The sequence below is a fragment of the Canis lupus genome, chromosome X (genome assembly GCF_003254725.2).
Source record: "Canis lupus dingo isolate Sandy chromosome X, ASM325472v2, whole genome shotgun sequence".
NCBI classification, from domain to species: domain Eukaryota; kingdom Metazoa; phylum Chordata; class Mammalia; order Carnivora; family Canidae; genus Canis; species Canis lupus.
The window spans coordinates 100,664,091-100,670,090 of NC_064281.1; the positions used below are offsets into that span (position 1 = coordinate 100,664,091).

The following is a 6,000-nucleotide window of genomic DNA, read 5'->3' on the forward strand; positions in this document are numbered from 1 at the left end:
CGCAACTATATTTCTACAGTCTTGGCTGCTATTTTCAGGTTTTGCTTCATGATAGAATATATAGTTGGTTAAACTCCTTTTCGAATGCAAAGAATCCTGGGAAGAGCTATACCTTGGGATGTTAGCCCACTTGCAGAAGTATCAGTTTAGTAGTTCTGAAACTTTGATATTCATAATAATCACTTGAGGGTGATTGCTTAAAACTGCAATTTGCAAGGTATTTCCCCAGTCGAGAATCTGGTTCAGTAGATTTAGGGTATAGCTCAGGAATCTTTTTTGTAACAACTCCCCAGGTGATTTTGATGTAGTGGTCCAAGGATGACAATAAGGTAAAAGGCAAACATTAGTTTATTTTAGATCCCATCTCATCTCCTATGTTCCTTACTTCCAATTTGGCTCTAGGTCTCAGCCCTGGAGCACTGCCATTCAGAATCCTCTGGTTCATCAATACTGGCACTGATGCTACAAGTTGCCAGATCCTGCATTGTTTCTTCCAGGGCAAGCTTGCTTCTTCCATTGAACTGTGTACTAGGAAAGCTATGTCAAAGCTTCTTAGTCTCTAATTTTTGGAGTCAAGAGGTCTTCCTCATTGTTTCCCCTTATAATAAATCTTCAAAAGGAGACAAAGTCACAGCACACTTCAACAATATTTTTTGAGAGCCCACTACATTCAAGGCCAGAGGAAGATATTTTATGCTTTCAAAGCAGACTTATTAATAAAGCCTTTAATACATTTATAACTGGAAAGATATTTCAAAAGGAGCCATCCTCAGGGGTTCAGAATTCAACTTTAGAATAAAGATTGAAAGGTTTTTTTCCACCTAAAAATTCCAACACTATGCTTGGTAATTTCTATGATATGGCAAAAATCAAATTAAATGCACTTGTGCATAAAACATCATTTAATATTCTGGGAAATTGATTTTAAAGAGGAACTGTCAGTCTTTTGACAAGCTTTAAACTTAACTTACTCTTACAAATGTCAAGGTCAGGCATCAAGTTTATCTCATCAATCTTTCCAGTTTTACAACTAGGGAAGGAACTAGCTAACATTATCTTAGGGTCATGAAAATATTAGTTTAGTGAATCAGCAGACATGAAAATCTGTCTCTGGTTTGGTGTTTTATTTTAGTACCTGGACATAAGTTATGGTGCTTCAACATTGTTATATTATCTTAAAATTTTAATAAATACTATAGGAAATCCAGATCTTTGAAGAAACATACATGAATATCATTTTAGAGTCTGAGAAACTCCAAATATAAAATGACTGTTCTTAACAAAATGATAGTGATATCTCAGTTTGAACTTTGGCCTGGCTGCACCTTGCTCTACTTTCTCTATAATCTCTATTCTTTCCAGAAACCACAACTAATTGGACAAAAGAGAACACTTGACTTTTCGTTTTCCCCTTTCATTGCACAAATGGTGGTCACTGCTTGCACTCTGTCCTCCTAAGAGAATATGGGGAACTGAATGTAGATGTCAGATTTATATTAAGATCTTTATTTTCCATAAGAAGGAAAACCATGTTTATTACGTTCTAAGTCCACATTCATGGTGGTAATCCTATCCCTTTTTTTTCTTTTTCCTTTGTAATCCTATCCCTTATGTTCATTTATGTATGTGTGTGTACATAAGTCACTAAAGTGTTCTTAATTTGATTATTTGATCTTCTTCAATTTAATTGAGGTACTGACCAAATAGATTACTCATACTCCTATAGCAAGATTCCTGGTTTTACTGATTAGTCTTGGAATATTTTGGAGAAAATACTCATCATGTTAGGAATTAAACTTGAGGTTCTGATTGCATCTTCTCTTCTATCAAGTATGTTTCTAATACATTTTAGACTAAAAAAAGTAAACTTTGTAAAAACAGCATGTATTGAGTACCAGGCCCTGTGTTAAGCATTTTCACATATATTCTCTCACTTTTAGCTATGAATGACTCCATTAATATTCCATTTTATAGTATGTATTCAATACACATTAATTTAGTCATTCTTTAATAATAAATGCACTCTTATTGAGAACCAACTATATACAGGATACTCTACCATACTCTAGGATGGGGATTGTACTGGTGAAACTAATGAGATATAAAGGAAATGAAAGGTTCAAGCAGAAGGTTATAAGTCAACTCATTGAGAAGTATAGGTGCACTCTAGTTACCATCATACCCCGAGAGGAGCTGCAGCTGCCACAGCCGCCCCAGTCACCATCACTGCAACCGTGAGCAGCAAAGCCGAGACTCAGCAGTCGCCCACTGCCCCCTCCGCCCCCCCTGCCCTCAGTGCTGCAGACACCAAACCTGGCACCATCTGCAGCGGCACAGGGAGCTGTGCCCTGGGCAGCCTCACATTGGCGGTGCCTGCCGACAGGGACAAAAAGCTCATCGCAATGAAGGTTTGGGAACAGTAAAATGGTTCAATGTAAGAAATGGATATGGTTTCATCAACAGGAATGATACCAAGGAAGATGTATTTGTACACCTGACTGCCATAAAGAAGAATAACCCCTGGAAGTACCTTCACAGTGTAGGAGATGGAGAGACTGTGGAGTTTGATGTTGTTGAAGGACAAAAGGGTGAGGAGGCAGCAAATGTTATAGGACCTGGTGGAGTTCCAGTGCAAGGCAATAAATACACAGCAGACCGTAACCATAGATGTTATCCATGTTGCAAGGGTCCTCCACGCAATTACCAGCAGAATTACCACAATAGTGAGAGTGGGGAAAAGAACGAGAGATTGGAAAGTGCTCCCGAAGGCCAGGCCCAACAGCGCCGGCTCTACCGCAGGAGACGTTTCCCACCTTACTACATGCGGAGACCCTATGGTCATCTACCACAGTATTCTAACCCTCCTGTGCAGGGAGAAGTGATGCAAGGTGCTGACAACCAGAGTGCAAGAGAACAAGGGAGACCAGTGAGACAGAATATGGACCGAGGTTATAGACCACGATTCTGTAGGGGTCCTTCTCACCAAAGACAGCCTAGAGAGATGGCAATGAGGAAGATAAGGATGATCCCATCAAAAGACGCAGAGTTTCAGACTGGATAAAAAAGCAAGACCTATCTATTTGCTGTCTACAAGAGACTCATTTTAGACCTAAGGACACCCCCAGCCTGGAAACAAAAGGTTGGAGAACCATTTACCATTCAAATGGTCCTCAAGAGAAAGCAGGGGTAGCCATCCTCATATCAGATAAAGTTTATCCCAAAGACTGTACTAAGAGAAGAAGAGGGACACTATATCATACTTAAAGGATCTATCCTACAAGAGGACCTCACAATCATGAATATTTGTGCCCCTAATGTGGGAGCTGCCAAGTATATCAATCAATTAATAAGCAAAGTTAAGACATTCTTAGATAATAATAGACTTATACTGGGAGACCTGAACACGGCGCTTTCTGTAATTGATAGATCTTCTAAGCACAACATCTCCAAAGAAACAAGAGCTTTAAATAATACACTGGACCTGATGGATTTCACAGATATTTACAGAACTTTACATCCAAACGCAACTGAATACACAGTCTTCTCAAGTGCGCATCGAACTTTCTCCAGAATAGACCACATCCTGAGTCACAAATCAGGTCTTAACTGATACCAAAAGTTTGGGATTGTCCCCTGCATATTTCCAGACCACCATGCTTTGAAACTAGAACTCAATCACAAGAAGAAATTTGGAAGGAATTCAAACACGTGGAGGTTAAAGACCATCCTGCTAAAAGATGAAAGGGTCAACCAGGAAATTAGAGAAGAAATAAAAAGATTCCTGGAAACTAATGAGAATGAAGACACAACCGTTCAAAATCTTTGGGACACAGCAAAAGCAGCCCTGAGGGGGAAATACATCCCGATACAAGCCTCCCTCAAAAAACTGGAAAGAACTCAAATACAAAAGCAACCTCACACCTAAAGAAACTGGAGAAAGAACAACAAATAGACCCTACACCCAGCATAAAAAGAGAGTCAATAAAGATTTGAGCAGAACTCAATGAAATAGAGACCAGAAGAACTGTGGAACATATCCACAAAACCAAGAGTTGGTTCTAAGAAAGAATTAATAAGATAGATAAACCATTAGCCAGCCTTATTAAAAAGAAGAGAGAAAAGACTCAAATTAATAAAATCAAGAATGAAAAGGGAGAGATCACTACCAATACCAAGGAAATACAAACGATTTTAAAAACCTATTATGAGCAGCTATATGCCAATAAATTAGGCAATCGAGAAGAAATGGACGCATTTCTGGAAAATCACAAACTACCAAAACCGGAACAGGAAGAAATAGAAAACATGAACAGGCTGATAACTAGGGAGGAAATTGAAGCAGTCATCAAAAACCTCCCAAGACACAAGATCCAGGGCCAGATGGCTTCCCAGGGGAATTCTATCAAACGTTTAAAGAAGAAACAACCCCTATTCTACTAAACCTGTTCTGAAAGATAAAAGGGATGGAATACTTCCAAACTCATTCTATGAGGCCAGCATCACCTTAATTCCAAAACCAGACAAAGACCCTACCAAAAGGGGGAATTATAGAACAATATCCCTGATGAACACAGATACAAAAATTCTCAATAAGATACTAGCCAATAGGATCCAACAGTACATTAAGAAGATTATTCACCATGACCAAGTGGGATTTATCCCCGGGATGCAAGGCTGGTTCTACATTCGTAAAGCAACCAATGTGATAGATCATATCAACAAGAGAAAAAACAAGAACCATATGATCCTCTCAATACATGCAGAGAAAGCATTTGAAAAAATACAGCATCCATTCCTAATCAAAACTCTTCAGAATGTAGGGATATAGGGAACATTCCTCAGCATCTTAATTGCCATCTACGAAAAGCCCAAAGCAAATATCATTCTCAATGGGGAAACACTGGGAGCCTTTCCCCTAAGATCAGGAACAAGACAGGGATGTCCACTCTCACCACTGCTATTCAACATAGTACTAGAAGTCCTAGCCTCAGCAATCAGGCAGCAAAAAGAAATGAAAGGCATTCAAATTGGCAAAGAAGTCAAACTCTCCATCTTTGCAGATGACATGATACTGTACCTAGAAAACCCAAAAGATTCCACCCCAAGATGGCTGGAACTCATTCAGCAATTTGGCAATGTGGCAGGATACAAAATCAATACCCAGACATCAGTGGCATTTCTATGCACTAAGAATGAGACTGAAGAAAGAAAATTAAGGAGTCAATCCCATTTACAATTGCACCCAAAAGCATAAGATACCTAGGAATAAACCTAACCAAAGACGTGAAGGGTCTATACACTAAGATGTATAGAACACTTCTGAAAGAAATTGAGGAAGGCACAAAGAGATGGAAAAATATTCCATGCTCATGGATTGGAAGAATTAATATTGTGAAAATGTCAATGCTACCCAGGACAATTTACACATTTAATGCAATCCCTATCAAAATACCATGGACTTCAAAAAAAAAAATACCATGGACTTCTTTCAGAGAGTTGGAACAAATCATCTTAAGAGTTGTGTGGAATCAGAAAAGACCCCGAATAGCCAGGGGAATATTGAAAAAGAAAACCAGAGCTGGGGGCATCACAATGACAGATTTCAAGCTGTACTACCAAGCTGTGATCATTAAGACAGTGTGGTAATGGCACAAAAAGAGACACATAGATCAATGGAACAGAATAGAGAATCCAGAAGTGGACCCTCAACTCTATGGTCAACTAATATTCATGAAAGCAGGAAAGACTATCCATTGGAAAAAAGAATCCTAGAGGAGAACACAGGCAACACCCTTTTTGATCTTGGCCACAGAAACTTCTTGCAAGATACATCCATGAAAGCAAGGGAAACAAAAACAAAAATGAATTATTGGAACTTCATCAAGATCAAAAGCTTCTGCACAGCGAAAGAAACAGTCAAGAAAACTAAAAGAGAACCTACAGAATGGGAGAAGATAGTTGCAAAGACCTATCAGATAAAGGGCTAGTATCCAAGATCTA

At 38.9% G+C, this 6,000-nt stretch overlaps 1 pseudogene; it reads left to right on the forward strand.

The window, feature by feature from the left end:
• Positions 1 to 3,662, forward strand: part of LOC112649073 (Y-box-binding protein 1-like) — a 197,230-nt pseudogene extending 193,568 nt beyond the window's left edge.
• The last annotated feature ends 2,338 nt before the right edge of the window (positions 3,663 to 6,000 follow it).